Source organism: Camelus bactrianus, chromosome 4 (genome assembly GCF_048773025.1).
Source record: "Camelus bactrianus isolate YW-2024 breed Bactrian camel chromosome 4, ASM4877302v1, whole genome shotgun sequence".
NCBI classification, from domain to species: Eukaryota; Metazoa; Chordata; class Mammalia; order Artiodactyla; family Camelidae; genus Camelus; species Camelus bactrianus.
The window spans coordinates 4,591,052-4,610,059 of record NC_133542.1 but is presented as its reverse complement, the minus strand read 5'-3'; positions in this window follow the sequence as shown (position 1 = coordinate 4,610,059).

The following is a 19,008-nucleotide window of genomic DNA, read 5'->3' as shown; positions in this document are numbered from 1 at the left end:
CCTAGCTTGTTGGGAACAAAAGTTTCTTTTCAGTTGTAAACTCCACTCCATCCAAATATATGGGGAGGTACAAGCTCCAACACTTTTTGACAGTGAAAACTGCAGGAACTTCAAACCGGCACTAGGAAACAGACTGAGAAAGCAGAGAAAAAGTGTCTCCTGCAATCCGTTCCCTTGGTGCTAGATGAAAGAACGTCTCTCCACTTGCTCAGTTCTGAGAGATAAGTGTGTGTGAAAGCCGTCCTTCACCTAGCTTGTTGGGAACACAAAGTTTCTTTTCAGTTGCAAACTCCATTCCATACGTATATATGGGGAGGTACAAGCTCCAACCCGGTTTTACAGTGAAAATTGCAGGAACTTCAAACCGGCACTAGGAAACAGACTGAGAAAGCAGAGAAAAAGTGTCTCCTGCAATCCGTTCCCTTGGTGCTACATGAACGAACGTCTCTCCACCTGCTCAGTTCTGAGAGATAAGTGTGTGTGAAAGCCGTCCTTCACCTAGTTTGTTGGGAACACAAAGTTTCTTTTAAGTTGCAAACTCCACTCCATCCATATATATGGGGAGGTACTAGCTCCAACTCGGTTTGACAGTGAAACTGCAGGAACTTCAAACCGGCACTAGGAAACAGACTGAGAAAGCAGAGAAAAAGTTTCTCCTGCAACCCGTTCCCTTGGTGCTAGATGAACGAACGTCTCTCCACTTGCTCAGTTCTGAGAGATAAGTGTGTGTGAAAGCCGTCCTTCACCTAGCTTGATGGGAACACAAAGTTTCTTTTCAGTTGCAAACTCCATTCCATACATATATATTGGGAGGTACAAGTTCCAACTCGGTTTTACAGTGAAAACTGCAGGAACTTCAAACCGGCACTAGGAAACAGACTGAGAAACAGAGAAAAAGTGTCTCCTGCAACCCGTTGCCTTGGTGCTAGATGAACGAACGTCTCTCCACCTGCTCAGTTCTGAGATTTAAGTTTGTGTGAAAGCCGTCCTTCACCTAGCTTGTTGGGAACACATAGTTTCTTTTCATTTGTAAACTCCACTCCATCCAAATATATTGGGAGGTACAAGCTCCATCTCGGTTTGACAGTGAAAACTGCAGGAACTTCAAACCGGCACTAGGAAACAGACTGAGAAAGCAGAGAAAAAATGTCTCCTGCAACCCTTTCCCTTGGTGCTAGATGAACGAACGTCTCTCCACTTGCTCAGTTCTGAGAGATAATTGTGTGTGAAAGCCGTCCTTCACCTAGCTTGTTGGGAGCACAAAGTTTCTTTTCAGTTTGCAACTCCACTCCATCCATATATATGGGGAGGTACAAGCTCCAACTCGGTTTGACTGTGAAAACTGAAGGAAATTCAAACCGGCACTAGGAAAAAGACTGAGAAAGCAGAGAAAAAGTGTCTCCTGCAACCCGTTCCCTTGGTGCTAGATGAACGAACGTCTCTCCACTTGCTCAGTTCTGAGAGATAAGTGTGTGTGAAAGCCGTCATTCAACTAGCTTGTTGGGAACACAAAGTTTCTTTTCAGTTGCAAACTCCAATCCATCCATATATAAGGGGAGGTACTAGCTCCAACACTGTTTGACAGAGAAAACTGCAGGAACTTCAAACCGGCACTAGGAAACAGACTGAGAAAGCAGAGAAAAAGTGTCTCCTGCAAACCGTTCCCTTGGTGCTAGATGAACGAACGTCTCTCCACTTGCTCAGTTCTGAGAGATAAGTGTGTGTGAAAGCCGTCCTTCACCTAGCTTGTTGGGAACACAAAGATTCTTTTCAGTTGCAAACTCCATTCCATCCATATATAAGGGGAGGTACTAGCTCCAACTCGGTTTTACAGTGAAAACTGCACTAACTTCAAACCGGCACTAGGAAACAGACTGAGAAAGCAGAGAAAAAGTGTCTCCTGCAACCCGTTCCCTTGGTGCTAGATGAACGAACGTCTCTCCACTTGCTCAGTTCTGAGAGATAAGTGTGTGTGAAAGCCGTCATTCAACTAGCTTGTTGGGAACACAAAGTTTCTTTTCAGTTGCAAACTCCAATCCATCCATATATAAGGGGAGGTACTAGCTCCAACACTGTTTGACAGAGAAAACTGCAGGAACTTCAAACCGGCACTAGGAAACAGACTGAGAAAGCAGAGAAAAAGTGTCTCCTGCAAACCGTTCCCTTGGTGCTAGATGAACGAACGTCTCTCCACTTGCTCAGTTCTGAGAGATAAGTGTGTGTGAAAGCCGTCCTTCACCTAGCTTGTTGGGAACACAAAGATTCTTTTCAGTTGCAAACTCCATTCCATCCATATATAAGGGGAGGTACTAGCTCCAACTCGGTTTTACAGTGAAAACTGCACTAACTTCAAACCGGCACTAGGAAACAGACTGAGAAAGCAGAGAAAAAGTGTCTCCTGCAACCCGTTCCCTTGGTGCTAGATGAACGAACGTCTCTCCACTTGCTCAGTTCTGAGAGATAAGTGTGTGTGAAAGCCGTCCTTCACCTAGCTTGTTGGGAACACAAAGATTCTTTTCAGTTGCAAACTCCACTCCATCCATATATATGGGGAGGTAATAGCTCCAACTCGGTTTTACAGTGAAAACTGCAGGAACTTCAAACCGGCACTTGGAAACAGACTGAGTAAGCAGAGAAAAAGTGTCTCCTGCAACCCGTTCCCTTGGTGCTAGATGAACGAACGTCTCCCCACCTGCTCAGTTCTGAGAGATAAGTGTGTGTGAAAGCCGTCCTTCACCTAGCTTGTTGGGAACACAAAGTTTCTTTTCAGTTTGCAAACTTCACTCCATCCATATATATGGGGACGTACTAGCTCCAACTCGGTTTTACAGTGAAAACTGCAGGAACTTCAAACCGGCACTAGGAAACAGACTGAGAAAGCAGAGAAAAAGTGTCTCCTGCAACCCGTTCCCTTGGTGCTAGATGAACGAACGTCTCTCCACCTGCTCAGTTCTGAGAGATAAGTTTGTGTGAAAGCCGTCCTTCACCTAGCTTGTTGGGAACAAAAGTTTCTTTTCAGTTGTAAACTCCACTCCATCCAAATATATGGGGAGGTACAAGCTCCAACACTTTTTGACAGTGAAAACTGCAGGAACTTCAAACCGGCACTAAGAAACAGACTGAGAAAGCAGAGAAAAAGTGTCTCCTGCAATCCGTTCCCTTGGTGCTAGATGAACGAACGTCTCTCCACCTGCTCAGTTCTGAGAGATAAGTGTGTGTGAAAGCCGCCCTTCACCTAGCTTGTTGGGAACACAAAGTTTCTTTTCAGTTGCAAACTCCACTCCATCCATATATATGGGGAGGTAATAGCTCCAAATCGGTTTGACAGTGAAAACTGCAGGAAGTTCAAACCGGCACTTGGAAACAGACTGAGTAAGCAGAGAAAAAGTGTCCCCTGCAACCCGTTCCCTTGGTGCTAGATGAACGAAAGTCTCTCCACCTGCTCAGTTCTGAGAGATAAGTGTGTGTGAAAGCCGTCCTTCACCTAGCTTGTTGGGAACACAAAGATTCTTTTCAGTTGCAAACTCCATTCCATCCATATATAAGGGGAGGTACTAGCTCCAACTCGGTTTTACACTGAAAACTGCAGGAACTTCAAACCGGCACTAGGAAACAGACTGAGAAAGCAGAGGAAAAGTGTCTCCTGCAACCCGTTCCCTTGGTGCTAGATGAACGAACGTCTCTCCACTTGCTCAGTTCTGAGAGATAAGTGTGTGTGAAAGCCGTCCTTCACCTAGCTTGTTGGGAACACAAAGTTTCTTTTCAGTTGCAAACTCCACTCCATCCATATATATGGGGACGTACTAGCTCCAACTCGGTTTTACAGTGAAAACTGCAGGAACTTCAAACCGGCACTAGGAAACAGACTGAGAAAGCAGAGAAAAAGTGTCTCCTGCAACCCGTTCCCTTGGTGCTAGATGAACGAACGTCTCTCCACCTGCTCAGTTCTGAGAGATACGTTTGTGTGAAAGCCGTCCTTCACCTAGCTTGTTGGGAACAAAAGTTTCTTTTCAGTTGTAAACTCCACTCCATCCAAATATATGGGGAGGTACAAGCTCCAACACTTTTTGACAGTGAAAACTGCAGGAACTTCAAACCGGCACTAGGAAACAGACTGAGAAAGCAGAGAAAAAGTGTCTCCTGCAACCCGTTCCCTTGGTGCTAGATGAAAGAACGTCTCTCCACTTGCTCAGTTCTGAGAGATAAGTGTGTGTGAAAGCCGTCCTTCACCTAGCTTGATGGGAAAACAAAGTTTCTTTTCAGTTGCAAACTCCATTCCATACGTATATATGGGGAGGTACAAGCTCCAACCCGGTTTTACAGTGAAAATTGCAGGAACTTCAAACCGGCACTAGGAAACAGACTGAGAAAGCAGAGAAAAAGTGTCTCCTGCAATCCGTTCCCTTGGTGCTAGATGAACGAACGTCTCTCCACCTGCTCAGTTCTGAGAGATAAGTGTGTGTGAAAGCCGCCCTTCACCTAGCTTGTTGGGAACACAAAGTTTCTTTTCAGTTGCAAACTCCACTCCATCCATATATATGGGGAGGTAATAGCTCCAAATCGGTTTGACAGTGAAAACTGTAGGAAGTTCAAACCGGCACTTGGAAACAGACTGAGTAAGCAGAGAAAAAGTGTCTCCTGCAACCCGTTCCCTTGGTGCCAGATGAACGAAAGTCTCTCCACCTGCTCAGTTCTGAGAGATAAGTGTGTGTGAAAGCCGTCCTTCACCTAGCTTGTTGGGAACACAAAGATTCTTTTCAGTTGCAAACTCCATTCCATCCATATATAAGGGGAGGTACTAGCTCCAACTCGGTTTTACAGTGAAAACTGCAGGAACTTCAAACCGGCACTAGGAAACAGACTGAGAAAGCAGAGAAAAAGTGTCTCATGCAACCCGTTCCCTTGGTGCTAGATGAACGAACGTCTCTCCACTTGCTAAGTTCTGAGAGATAAGTGTGTGTGAAAGCCGTCCTTCACCTAGCTTGTTGGGAACACAAAGTTTCTTTTCAGTTGCAAACTCCACTCCATCCATATATATGGGGACGTACTAGCTCCAACTCGGTTTTACAGTGAAAACTGCAGGAACTTCAAACCGGCACTAGGAAACAGACTGAGAAAGCAGAGAAAAAGTGTCTCCTGCAACCCGTTCCCTTGGTGCTAGATGAACGAACGTCTCTCCACCTGCTCAGTTCTGAGAGATAAGTTTGTGTGAAAGCCGTCCTTCACCTAGCTTGTTGGGAACAAAAGTTTCTTTTCAGTTGTAAACTCCACTCCATCCAAATATATGGGGAGGTACAAGCTCCAACACTTTTTGACAGTGAAAACTGCAGGAACTTCAAACCGGCACTAGGAAACAGACTGAGAAAGCAGAGAAAAAGTGTCTCCTGCAACCCGTTCCCTTGGTGCTAGATGAAAGAACGTCTCTCCACTTGCTCAGTTCTGAGAGATAATTGTGTGTGAAAGCCGTCCTTCACCTAGCTTGTTGGGAGCACAAAGTTTCTTTTCAGTTGCAAACTCCACTCCATCCATATATATGGGGAGGTACTAGCTCCAACTCGGTTTTACACTGAAAACTGCAGGAACTTCAAACCGGCACTAGGAAACAGACTGAGAAAGCAGAGAAAAAGTGCCTCCTGCAACCCGTTTCCTTGGTGCTAGTTGAACGAAAGTCTCTCCACCTGCTCAGTTCTGAGAGATAAGTTTGTGTGAAAGCTGTCCTTCACCTAACTTGTTGGGAACACAAAGTTTCTTTTCAGTTGTAAACTCCACTCCATCCAAATATATGGGAGGTACAAGCTGCAACTAGTTTTGACAGTGTAAACTGCAGGAACTTCAAACCGGCACTAGGAAACAGACTGAGAAAGCAGAGAAAAAGTGTCTCCTGCAAACCGTTCCCTTGGTGCTAGATGAACGAACGTCTCTCCACTTGCTCAGTTCTGAGAGATAAGTGTGTGTGAAAGCCGTCCTTCACCTAGCTTGTTGGGAGCACAAAGTTTCTTTTCAGTTGCAAACTCCACTCCATCCATATATATGGGGAGGTACTAGCTCCAACTCGGTTTGACAGTGAAAACTGCAGGAACTTCAAACCGGCACTAGGAAACAGACTGAGAAAGCAGAGAAAATGTGTCTCTTGCAACCCGTTCCCTTGGTGCTAGATGAACGAACGTCTATCCACTTGCTCAGTTCTGAGAGATAAGTGTGTGTGAAAGCCGTCCTTCACCTAGCTTGTTGGGAACACAAAGTTTCTTTTCAGTTGCAAACTCAACTCCATGCATATATATGGGGAGGTACTAGCTCCAACACGGTTTTACAGTGAAAACTGCAGGGACTTCAAACCGGCACTAGGAAACAGACTGAGAAAGCAGAGAAAAAGTGTCTCCTGCAAACCGTTCCCTTGGTGCTAGATGAACGAACGTCTCTCCACTTGCTCAGTTCTGAGAGATAAGTGTGTGTGAAAGCCGTCCTTCACCAAGCTTGTTGGGAGCACAAAGTTTCTTTTCAGTTGCAAACTCCACTCCATCCATATATATGGGGAGGTACTAGCTCCAACTCGGTTTTACAGTGAAAACTGCAGGAACTTTAAACCGGCACTAGGAAACAGACTGAGAAAGCAGAGGAAAAGTGTCTCCTGCAACCCGTTCCCTTGGTGCTAGATGAACGAACGTCTCTCCACTTGCTCAGTTCTGAGAGATATGTGTGTGTGAAAGCCGTCCTTCACTTAGCTTTTTGGGAACACAAAGTTTCTTTTCAGTTGCAAACTCCACTCCATCCATATATATGGGTAGGTTCTAGCTCCAACTCTGTTTGACAGTGAAAACAGCAGGAACTTCAAACCGGCACTAGGAAAAAGACTGAGAAAGCAGAGAAAATGTGTCTCCTGCAACCCGTTCCCTTGGTGCTAGATGAACGAACGTCTCTCCACTTGCTCAGTTCTGAGAGATAAGTGTGTGTGAAAGCCGTCCTTCACCTAGCTTGTTGGGAACACAAAGTTTCTTTTCAGTTGCAAACTCAACTCCATGCATATATATGGGGAGGTACTAGCTCCAACACGGTTTTACAGTGAAAACTGCAGGAACTTCAAACCGGCACTAGGAAACAGACTGAGAATGTAGAGAAAAAGTGTCTCCTGCAACCCGTTCCCTTGGTGCTAGATGAACGAACGTCTCTCCACTTGCTCAGTTCTGAGAGATAAGTGTGTGTGAAAGCCGTCCTTCACCTATCTTGTTGGGAACACAAAGTTTCTTTTTAGTTGCAAACTCCATTCCATACATATATATGGGGTGGTACAACCTCCAACCCGATTTTACAGTGAAAACTGCAGGAACTTATAAACCGGCACTAGGAAACAGACTGAGAAAGCAGAGAAAAAGTGTCTCCTGCAAACCGTTCCCTTGGTGCTAGATGAAAGAACGTCTCTCCACCTGCTCAGTTCTGAGAGATAAGTGTGTGTGAAAGCCGTCCTTCACCTAGCTTTTTGGGAACACAAAGATTCTTTTCAGATGCAAACACCACTCCATCCATATATATGGGGAGGTACTAGCTCCAACTCTGTTTGACAGTGAAAACTGCAGGAATTTCAAACCGGCACTAGGAAACAGACTGAGAAAGCAGAGAAAAAGTGTCTCCAGCAACCCGTTCCCTTGGTGCTAGATGAACGAACGTCTCTCCACTTGCTCAGTTCTGAGAGATAAGTGTGTGTGAAAGCCATCCTTCAGCTAGCTTGTTGGGAACACAAAGATTCTTTTCAGTTGAAAACTCCACTCCATCCATATATATGGGGAGGTACTATCTCCAACTCGGTTTGACAGTGAAAACTGCAGGAACTTCAAACCGGCACTAGGAAACAGACAGAGAAAGCAGAGAAAAAGTGTCTCCTGCAAACCGTTCCCTTGGTGCTAGATGAAAGAACGTCTCTCCACCTGCTCAGTTCTGAGAGATAAGTGTGTGTGAAAGCCTTCCTTCAACTAGCTTGTTGGGAACACAAAGTTTCTTTTCAGTTGTAAACTCCACTCCATCCAAATATATGGGGAGGTACAAGCTCCAACACTTTTTGACAGTGAAAACTGTAGGAACTTCAAACCGGCACTAGGAAACAGACTGAGAAAGCAGAGAAAAAGTGTCTCCTGCAACCCGTTCCCTTGGTGCTAGATGAAAGAACGTCTCTCCACTTGCTCAGTTTTGAGAGATAAGTGTGTCTGAAAGCCGTCCTTCACCTAGCTTGATGGGAACACAAAGTTTCTTTTCAGTTGCAAACTCCATTCCATACGTATATATGGGGAGGTACAAGCTCCAACCCGGTTTTACAGTGAAAATTGCAGGTACTTCAAACCGGCACTAGGAAACAGACTGAGAAAGCAGAGAAAAAGTGTCTCCTGCAATCCGTTCCCTTGGTGCTAGATGAACGAACGTCTCTCCACCTGCTCAGTTCTGAGAGATAAGTGTGTGTGAAAGCCGCCCTTCACCTAGCTTGTTGGGAACACAAAGTTTCTTTTCAGTTGCAAACTCCACTCCATCCATATATATGGGGAGGTAATAGCTCCAAATCGGTTTGACAGTGAAAACTGCAGGAAGTTCAAACCGGCACTTGGAAACAGACTGAGTAAGCAGAGAAAAAGTGTCTCCTGCAACCCGTTCCCTTGGTGCTAGATGAACGAAAGTCTCTCCACCTGCTCAGTTCTGAGAGATAAGTGTGTGTGAAAGCCGTCCTTCACCTAGCTTGTTGGGAACACAAAGATTCTTTTCAGTTGCAAACTCCATTCCATCCATATATAAGGGGAGGTACTAGCTCCAACTCGGTTTTACAGTGAAAACTGCAGGAACTTCAAACCGGCACTAGGAAACAGACTGAGAAAGCAGAGAAAAAGTGTCTCCTGCAACCCGTTCCCTTGGTGCTAGATGAACGAACGTCTCTCCACTTGCTCAGTTCTGAGAGATAAGTGTGTGTGAAAGCCGTCCTTCACCTAGCTTGTTGGGAACACAAAGTTTCTTTTCAGTTGCAAACTCCACTCCATCCATATATATGGGGACGTACTAGCTCCAACTCGGTTTTACAGTGAAAACTGCAGGAACTTCAAACCGGCACTAGGAAACAGACTGAGAAAGCAGAGAAAAAGTGTCTCCTGCAACCCGTTCCCTTGGTGCTAGATGAACGAACGTCTCTCCACCTGCTCAGTTCTGAGAGATAAGTTTGTGTGAAAGCCGTCCTTCACCTAGCTTGTTGGGAACAAAAGTTTCTTTTCAGTTGTAAACTCCACTCCATCCAAATATATGGGGAGGTACAAGCTCCAACACTTTTTGACAGTGAAAACTGCAGGAACTTCAAACCGGCACTAGGAAACAGACTGAGAAAGCAGAGAAAAAGTGTCTCCTGCAACCCGTTCCCTTGGTGCTAGATGAAAGAACGTCTCTCCACTTGCTCAGTTCTGAGAGATAAGTGTGTGTGAAAGCCGTCCTTCACCTAGCTTGTTGGGAGCACAAAGTTTCTTTTCAGTTGCAAACTCCACTCCATCCATATATATGGGGAGGTACTAGCTCCAACTCGGTTTTACACTGAAAACTGCAGGAACTTCAAACCGGCACTAGGAAACAGACTGAGAAAGCAGAGAAAAAGTGCCTCCTGCAACCCGTTTCCTTGGTGCTAGTTGAATGAAACTCTCTCCACCTGCTCAGTTCTGAGAGATAAGTTTGTGTGAAAGCTGTCCTTCACCTAACTTGTTGGGAACACAAAGTTTCTTTTCAGTTGTAAACTCCACTCCATCCAAATATATGGGAGGTACAAGCTGCAACTCGTTTTGACAGTGTAAACTGCAGGAACTTCAAACCGGCACTAGGAAACAGACTGAGAAAGCAGAGAAAAAGTGTCTCCTGCAAACCGTTCCCTTGGTGCTAGATGAACGAACGTCTCTCCACTTGCTCAGTTCTGAGAGATAAGTGTGTGTGAAAGCCGTCCTTCAACTAGCTTGTTGGGAGCACAAAGTTTCTTTTCAGTTGCAAACTCCACTCCATCCATATATATGGGGAGGTACTAGCTCCAACTCGGTTTTACAGTGAAAACTGCAGGAACTTTAAACCGGCACTAGGAAACAGACTGAGAAAGCAGAGGAAAAGTGTCTCCTGCAACCCGTTCCCTTGGTGCTAGATGAACGAACGTCTCTCCACTTGCTCAGTTCTGAGAGATAAGTGTGTGTGAAATCCGTCCTTCACCTAGCTTGTTGGGAACGCAAAGTTTCTTTTCAGTTGCAAACTCCACTCCATCCATATATATGGGGAGGTACTAGCTCCAACTCGGTTTGACAGTGAAAACTGCAGGAACTTCAAACCGGCACTAGGAAACAGACTGAGAAAGCAGAGAAAATGTGTCTCTTTCAACCCGTTCCCTTGGTGCTAGATGAACGAACGTCTCTCCACTTGCTCAGTTCTGAGAGATAAGTGTGTGTGAAATCCGTCCTTCACCTAGCTTGTTGGGAACACAAAGTTTCTTTTCAGTTGCAAACTCCACTCCATCCATATATATGGGGAGGTACTAGCTCCAACTCGGTTTGACAGTGAAAACTGCAGGAACTTAAAACCGGCACTAGGAAACAGACTGAGAAAGCAGAGAAAATGTGTCTCTTGCAACCCGTTCCCTTGGTGCTAGATGAACGAACGTCTCTCCACTTGCTCAGTTCTGAGAGATAAGTGTGTGTGAAAGCCGTCCTTCACCTAGCTTGTTGGGAACACAAAGTTTCTTTTCAGTTGCAAACTCAACTCCATGCATATATATGGGGAGGTACTAGCTCCAACACTGTTTTACAGTGAAAACTGCAGGAACTTCAAACCGGCACTAGGAAACAGACTGAGAAAGCAGAGAAAAAGTGTCTCCTGCAAACCGTTCCCTTGGTGCTAGATGAACGAACGTCTCTCCACTTGCTCAGTTCTGAGAGATAAGTGTGTGTGAAAGCCGTCCTTCACCTAGCTTGTTGGGAGCACAAAGTTTCTTTTCAGTTGCAAATTCCACTCCATCCATATATATGGGGAGGTACTAGCTCCAACTCGGTTTTACAGTGAAAACTGCAGGAACTTTAAACCGGCACTAGGAAACAGACTGAGAAAGCAGAGGAAAAGTGTCTCCTGCAACCCGTTCCCTTGGTGCTAGATGAACGAACGTCTCTCCACTTGCTCAGTTCTGAGAGATAAGTGTGTGTGAAAGCCGTCCTTCACCTAGCTTGTTGGGAACACAAAGTTTCTTTTCAGTTGCAAACTCCACTCCATCCATATATATGGGTAGGTTCTAGCTCCAACTCTGTTTGACAGTGAAAACTGCAGGAACTTCAAACCGGCACTAGGAAACAGACTGAGAAAGCAGAAAATATGTGTCTCCTGCAACCCGTTCCCTTGGTGCTAGATGAGCGAACGTCTCTCCACTTGCTCAGTTCTGAGAGATAAGTGTGTGTGAAAGCCGTCCTTCACCTAGCTTGTTGGGAACACAAAGTTTCTTTTCAGTTGCAAACTCAACTCCATGCATATATATGGGGAGGTACTAGCTCCAACACGGTTTTACAGTGAAAACTGCAGGAACTTCAAACCGGCACTAGGAAACAGACTGAGAAAGCAGAGAAAAAGTGTCTCCTGCAACCCGTTCCCTTGGTGCTAGATGAACGAACGTCTCTCCACTTGCTCAGTTCTGAGAGATAAGTGTGTGTGAAAGCCGTCCTTCACCTATCTTGTTGGGAACACAAAGTTTCTTTTTAGTTGCAAACACCATTCCATACATATATATGTTGTGGTACAACCTCCAACCCGATTTTACAGTGAAAACTGCAGGAACTTATAAACCGGCACTAGGAAACAGACTGAGAAGCAGAGAAAAAGTGTCTCCTGCAAACCGTTCCCTTGGTGCTAGATGAAAGAACGTCTCTCCACCTGCTCAGTTCTGAGAGATAAGTGTGTGTGAAAGCCGTTCTTCACCTAGCTTTTTGGGAACACAAAGATTCTTTTCAGATGCAAACACCAATCCATCCATATATATGGGGAGGTACTAGCTCCAACTCTGTTTGACAGTGAAAACTGCAGGAATTTCAAACTGGCACTAGGAAACAGACTGAGAAAGCAGAGAAAATGTGTCTCCTGCAACCCGTTCCCTTGGTGCTAGATGAACGAACGTCTCTCCACTTGCTCAGTTCTGAGAGATAAGTGTGTGTGAAAGCCGTCCTTCAGCTAGCTTGTTGGGAACACAAAGATTCTTTTCAGTTGCAAACTCCACTCCATCCATATATATGGGGAGGTACTAGCTCCAACTCGGTTTGACAGTGAAAACTGCAGGAACTTCAAACCGGCACTAGGAAACAGACAGAGATAGCAGAGAAAAAGTTTATCCTGCAAACCGTTCCCTTGGTGCTAGATGAACGAACGTCTCTCCACCTGCTCAGTTCTGAGAGATAAGTGTGTGTGAAAGCCGTCCTTCACCTACCTTGTTGGGAACACAAAGATTCTTTTCATTTGCAAACTCCACTCCATCCATATATATGGGGAGGTACTAGCTCCAACTCTGTTAGGCAGTGAAAACTGCAGGAACTTCAAACCGGCACTAGGAAACAGACTGAGAAAGCAGAGAAAAAGTGTCTCCTGCAACCCGTTCCCTTGGTGATAGATGAACGAACGTCTCTCCACTTGCTCAGTTCTGAGAGATAAGTGTGTGTGAAAGCCGTCCTTCACCTAGCTTGTTGGGAACACAAAGTTTCTTTTCAGTTGCAAACTCCACTCCATCCATATATATGGGGAGGTACCAGCTCCAAATCGGTTTGACAGTGAAAAGTGCAGGAACTTCAAACCGGCACTAGGAAACAGACTGAGAAAGCAGAGAAAAAGTGTCTCCTTCATCCCGTTCCCTTGGTGCTAGATGAACGAACGTCTCTCCACCTGCTCAGTTCTGAGAGATAAGTTTGTGTGAAAGCCGTCCTTCACCTAGCTTGTTGGGAACACAAAGTTTCTTTTCAGTTGTAAAGTCCACTCCATCCAAATATATGGGGAGGTACAAGCTCCAACTCGATTTGACAGTGAAAACTGCAGGAACTTCAAACCGGCACTAGGAAACAGACTGAGAAAGCAGAGAAATAGTGTCTCCTGTAACCCGTTCCCTTGGTGCTAGATGAACGAACGTCTCTCCACTTGCTCAGTTCTGAGAGATAATTGTGTATGAAAGCCGTCCTTCACCTAGCTTGTTGGGAGCACAAAGTTTCTTTTCAGTTGCAAACTCCACTCCATCCATATATATGGGGAGGTACTAGCTCCAACTCAGTTTTACACTGAAAACTACAGGAACTTCAAACCGGCACTAGGAAACAGACTGAGAAAGCAGAGAAAAAGTGTCTCCTGCAACCCGTTCCCTTGGTGCTAGTTGAACGAAAGTCTCTCCACCTGCTCAGTTCTGAGAGATAAGTTGTGTGAAAGCCGTCCTTCACCTAAATTGTTGGGATCACAAAGTTTCTTTTCAGTTGTAAACTCCACTCCATCCAAATATATGGTGAGGTACAAGCTCCAACTCTTTTTGACAGTGTAAACTGCAGGAAATTCAAACTGGCACTAGGAAACAGACTGAGAAAGCAGAGAAAAAGTGTCTCCTGCAACCCGTTCCCTTGGTGCTAGATGAACGAACGTCTCTCCACTTGCTCAGTTCTGAGAGATAAGTGTGTGTGAAAGCCGTCCTTCACCTATCTTGTTGGGAACACAAAGTTTCTTTTTAGTTGCAAACACCATTCCATACATATATATGGGGTGGTACAACCTCCAACCCGATTTTACAGTGAAAACTGCAGGAACTTATAAACCGGCACTAGGAAACAGACTGAGAAAGCAGAGAAAAAGTGTCTCCTGCAAACCGTTCCCTTGGTGCTAGATGAAAGAACGTCTCTCCACCTGCTCAGTTCTGAGAGATAAGTGTGTGTCAAAGCCGTCCTTCACCTAGCTTGTTGGGAACACAAAGATTCTTTTCAGATGCAAACACCACTCCATCCATATATATGGGGAGGTACTAGCTCCAACTCTGTTTGACAGTGAAAACTGCAGGAATTTCAAACTGGCACTAGGAAACAGACTGAGAAAGCAGAGAAAAAGTGTCTCCTGCAACCCGTTCCCTTGGTGCTAGATGAACGAACGTCTCTCCACTTGCTCAGTTCTGAGAGATAAGTGTGTGTGAAAGCCGTCCTTCAGCTAGCTTGTTGGGAACACAAAGATTCTTTTCAGTTGCAAACTCCACTCCATCCATATATATGGGGAGGTACTAGCTCCTACTCGGTTTGACAGTGAAAACTGCAGGAACTTCAAACCGGCACTAGGAAACAGACAGAGAAAGCAGAGAAAAAGTTTATCCTGCAAACCGTTCCCTTGGTGCTAGATGAACGAACGTCTCTCCACCTGCTCAGTTCTGAGAGATAAGTGTGTGTGAAAGCCGTCCTTCACCTACCTTGTTGGGAACACAAAGATTCTTTTCATTTGCAAACTCCACTCCATCCATATATATGGGGAGGTACTAGCTCCAACTCGGTTAGGCAGTGAAAACTGCAGGAACTTCAAACCGGCACTAGGAAACAGACTGAGAAAGCAGAGAAAAAGTGTCTCCTGCAACCCGTTCCCTTGGTGATAGATGAACGAACGTCTCTCCACTTGCTCAGTTCTGAGAGATAAGTGTGTGTGAAAGCCGTCCTTCACCTAGCTTGTTGGGAACACAAAGTTTCTTTTCAGTTGCAAACTCCACTCCATCCATATATATGGGGAGGTACTAGCTCCAAATCGGTTTGACAGTGAAAACTGCAGGAACTTCAAACCGGCACTAGGAAACAGACTGAGAAAGCAGAGAAAAAGTGTCTCCTTCAACCTGTTCCCTTGGTGCTAGATGAACGAACGTCTCTCCACCTGCTCAGTTCTGAGAGATAAGTTTGTGTGAAAGCCGTCCTTCACCTAGCTTGTTGGGAACACAAAGTTTCTTTTCAGTTGTAAAGTCCACTCCATCCAAATATATGGGGAGGTACAAGCTCCAACTCGATTTGACAGTGAAAACTGCAGGAACTTCAAACCGGCACTAGGAAACAGACTGAGAAAGCAGAGAAATAGTGTCTCCTGTAACCCGTTCCCTTGGTGCTAGATGAACGAACGTCTCTCCACTTGCTCAGTTCTGAGAGATAATTGTGTATGAAAGCCGTCCTTCACCTAGCTTGTTGGGAGCACAAAGTTTCTTTTCAGTTGCAAACTCCACTCCATCCATATATATGGGGAGGTACTAGCTCCAACTCAGTTTTACACTGAAAACTACAGGAACTTCAAACCGGCACTAGGAAACAGACTGAGAAAGCAGAGAAAAAGTGTCTCCTGCAACCCGTTCCCTTGGTGCTAGTTGAACGAAAGTCTCTCCACCTGCTCAGTTCTGAGAGATAAGTTGTGTGAAAGCCGTCCTTCACCTAAATTGTTGGGATCACAAAGTTTCTTTTCAGTTGTAAACTCCACTCCATCCAAATATATGGTGAGGTACAAGCTCCAACTCTTTTTGACAGTGTAAACTGCAGGAAATTCAAACTGGCACTAGGAAACAGACTGAGAAAGCAGAGAAAAAGTGTCTCCTGCAACCCGTTCCCTTGGTGCTAGATGAACGAACGTCTCTCCACTTGCTCAGTTCTGAGAGATAAGTGTGTGTGAAAGCCGTCCTTCACCTATCTTGTTGGGAACACAAAGTTTCTTTTTAGTTGCAAACACCATTCCATACATATATATGGGGTGGTACAACCTCCAACCCGATTTTACAGTGAAAACTGCAGGAACTTATAAACCGGCACTAGGAAACAGACTGAGAAAGCAGAGAAAAAGTGTCTCCTGCAAACCGTTCCCTTGGTGCTAGATGAAAGAACGTCTCTCCACCTGCTCAGTTCTGAGAGATAAGTGTGTGTCAAAGCCGTCCTTCACCTAGCTTGTTGGGAACACAAAGATTCTTTTCAGATGCAAACACCACTCCATCCATATATATGGGGAGGTACTAGCTCCAACTCTGTTTGACAGTGAAAACTGCAGGAATTTCAAACTGGCACTAGGAAACAGACTGAGAAAGCAGAGAAAAAGTGTCTCCTGCAACCCGTTCCCTTGGTGCTAGATGAACGAACGTCTCTCCACTTGCTCAGTTCTGAGAGATAAGTGTGTGTGAAAGCCGTCCTTCAGCTAGCTTGTTGGGAACACAAAGATTCTTTTCAGTTGCAAACTCCACTACATCCATATATATGGGGAGGTACTAGCTCCAACTCGGTTAGGCAGTGAAAACTGCAGGAACTTCAAACCGGCACTAGGAAACAGACTGAGAAAGCAGAGAAAAAGTGTCTCCTGCAACCCGTTCCCTTGGTGATAGATGAACGAACGTCTCTCCACTTGCTCAGTTCTGAGAGATAAGTGTGTGTGAAAGCCGTCCTTCACCTAGCTTGTTGGGAACACAAAGTTTCTTTTCAGTTGCAAACTCCACTCCATCCATATATATGGGGAGGTACTAGCTCCAAATCGGTTTGACAGTGAAAACTGCAGGAACTTCAAACCGGCAGTAGGAAACAGACTGAGAAAGCAGAGAAAAAGTGTCTCCTGCAACCCGTTCCCTTGGTGCTAGATGAACGAACGTCTCTCCACTTGCTCAGTTCTGAGAGATAAGTGTGTGTGAAAGCCGTCCTTCACCTACCTTGTTGGGAACACAAAGATTCTTTTCATTTGCAAACTCCACTCCATCCATATATATGGGGAGGTACTAGCTCCAACTCGGTTAGGCAGTGAAAACTGCAGGAACTTCAAACCGGCACTAGGAAACAGACTGAGAAAGCAGAGAAAAAGTGTCTCCTGCAACCCGTTCCCTTGGTGATAGATGAACGAACGTCTCTCCACTTGCTCAGTTCTGAGAGATAAGTGTGTGTGAAAGCCGTCCTTCACCTAGCTTGTTGGGAACACAAAGTTTCTTTTCAGTTGCAAACTCCACTCCATCCATATATATGGGGAGGTACTAGCTCCAAATCGGTTTGACAGTGAAAACTGCAGGAACTTCAAACCGGCAGTAGGAAACAGACTGAGAAAGCAGAGAAAAAGTGTCTCCTGCAACCCGTTCCCTTGGTGCTAGATGAACGAACGTCTCTCCACTTGCTCAGTTCTGAGAGATAAGTGTGTGTGAAAGCCGTCCTTCACCTATCTTGTTGGGAACACAAAGTTTCTTTTTAGTTGCAAACACCATTCCATACATATATATGGGGTGGTACAACCTCCAACCCGATTTTACAGTGAAAACTGCAGGAACTTATAAACCGGCACTAGGAAACAGACTGAGAAAGCAGAGAAAAAGTGTCTCCTGCAAACCGTTCCCTTGGTGCTAGATGAAAGAACGTCTCTCCACCTGCTCAGTTCTGAGAGATAAGTGTGTGTCAAAGCCGTCCTTCACCTAGCTTGTTGGGAACACAAAGATTCTTTTCAGATGCAAACACCACTCCATCCATATATATGGGGAGGTACTAGCTCCAACTCTGTTTGACAGTGAAAACTGCAGGAATTTCAAACTGGCACTAGGAAACAGACTGAGAAAGCAGAGAAAAAGTGTCTCCTGCAACCCGTTCCCTTGGTGCTAGATGAACGAACGTCTCTCCACTTGCTCAGTTCTGAGAGATAAGTGTGTGTGAAAGCCGTCCTTCAGCTAGCTTGTTGGGAACACAAAGATTCTTTTCAGTTGCAAACTCCACTACATCCATATATATGGGGAGGTACTAGCTCCTACTCGGTTTGACAGTGAAAACTGCAGGAACTTCAAACCGGCACTAGGAAACAGACAGAGAAAGCAGAGAAAAAGTTTATCCTGCAAACCGTTCCCTTGGTGCTAGATGAACGAACGTCTCTCCACCTGCTCAGTTCTGAGAGATAAGTGTGTGTGAAAGCCGTCCTTCACCTACCTTGTTGGGAACACAAAGATTCTTTTCATTTGCAAACTCCACTCCATCCATATATATGGGGAGGTACTAGCTCCAACTCGGTTAGGCAGTGAAAACTGCAGGAACTTCAAACCGGCACTAGGAAACAGACTGAGAAAGCAGAGAAAAAGTGTCTCCTGCAACCCGTTCCCTTGGTGATAGATGAACGAACGTCTCTCCACTTGCTCAGTTCTGAGAGATAAGTGTGTGTGAAAGCCGTCCTTCACCTAGCTTGTTGGGAACACAAAGTTTCTTTTCAGTTGCAAACTCCACTCCATCCATATATATGGGGAGGTACTAGCTCCAAATCGGTTTGACAGTGAAAACTGCAGGAACTTCAAACCGGCAGTAGGAAACAGACTGAGAAAGCAGAGAAAAAGTGTCTCCTTCAACCCGTTCCCTTGGTGCTAGATGAACGAACGTCTCTCCACCTGCTCAGTTCTGAGAGATAAGTTTGTGTGAAAGCCGTCCTTCACCTAGCTTGTTGGGAACACAAAGTTTCTTTTCAGTTGTAAAGTCCACTCCATCCAAATATATGGGGAGGTACAAGCTCCAACTCGGTTTGACAGTGAAAACTGCAGGAACTTCAAACCGGCACTAGGAAACAGACTGAGAAAGCAGAGAAATAGTGTCTCCTGTAACCCGTTCCCTTGGTGCTAGATGAATGAACGTCTCTCCACTTGCTCAGTTCTGAGAGATAATTGTGTATGAAAGCCGTCCTTCACCTAGCTTGTTGGGAGCACAAAGTTTCTTTTCAGTTGCAAACTCCACTCCATCCATATATATGGGGAGGTACTAGCTCCAACTCAGTTTTACACTGAAAACTACAGGAACTTCAAACCGGCGCTAGGAAACAGACTGAGAAAGCAGAGAAAAAGTGTCTCCTGCAACCCGTTCCCTTGGTGCTAGTTGAACGAAAGTCTCTCCACCTGCTCAGTTCTGAGAGATAAGTTGTGTGAAAGCCGTCCTTCACCTAACTTGTTGGGATCACAAAGTTTCTTTTCAGTTGTAAACTCCACTCCATCCAAATATATGGTGAGGTACAAGCTCCAACTCTTTTTGA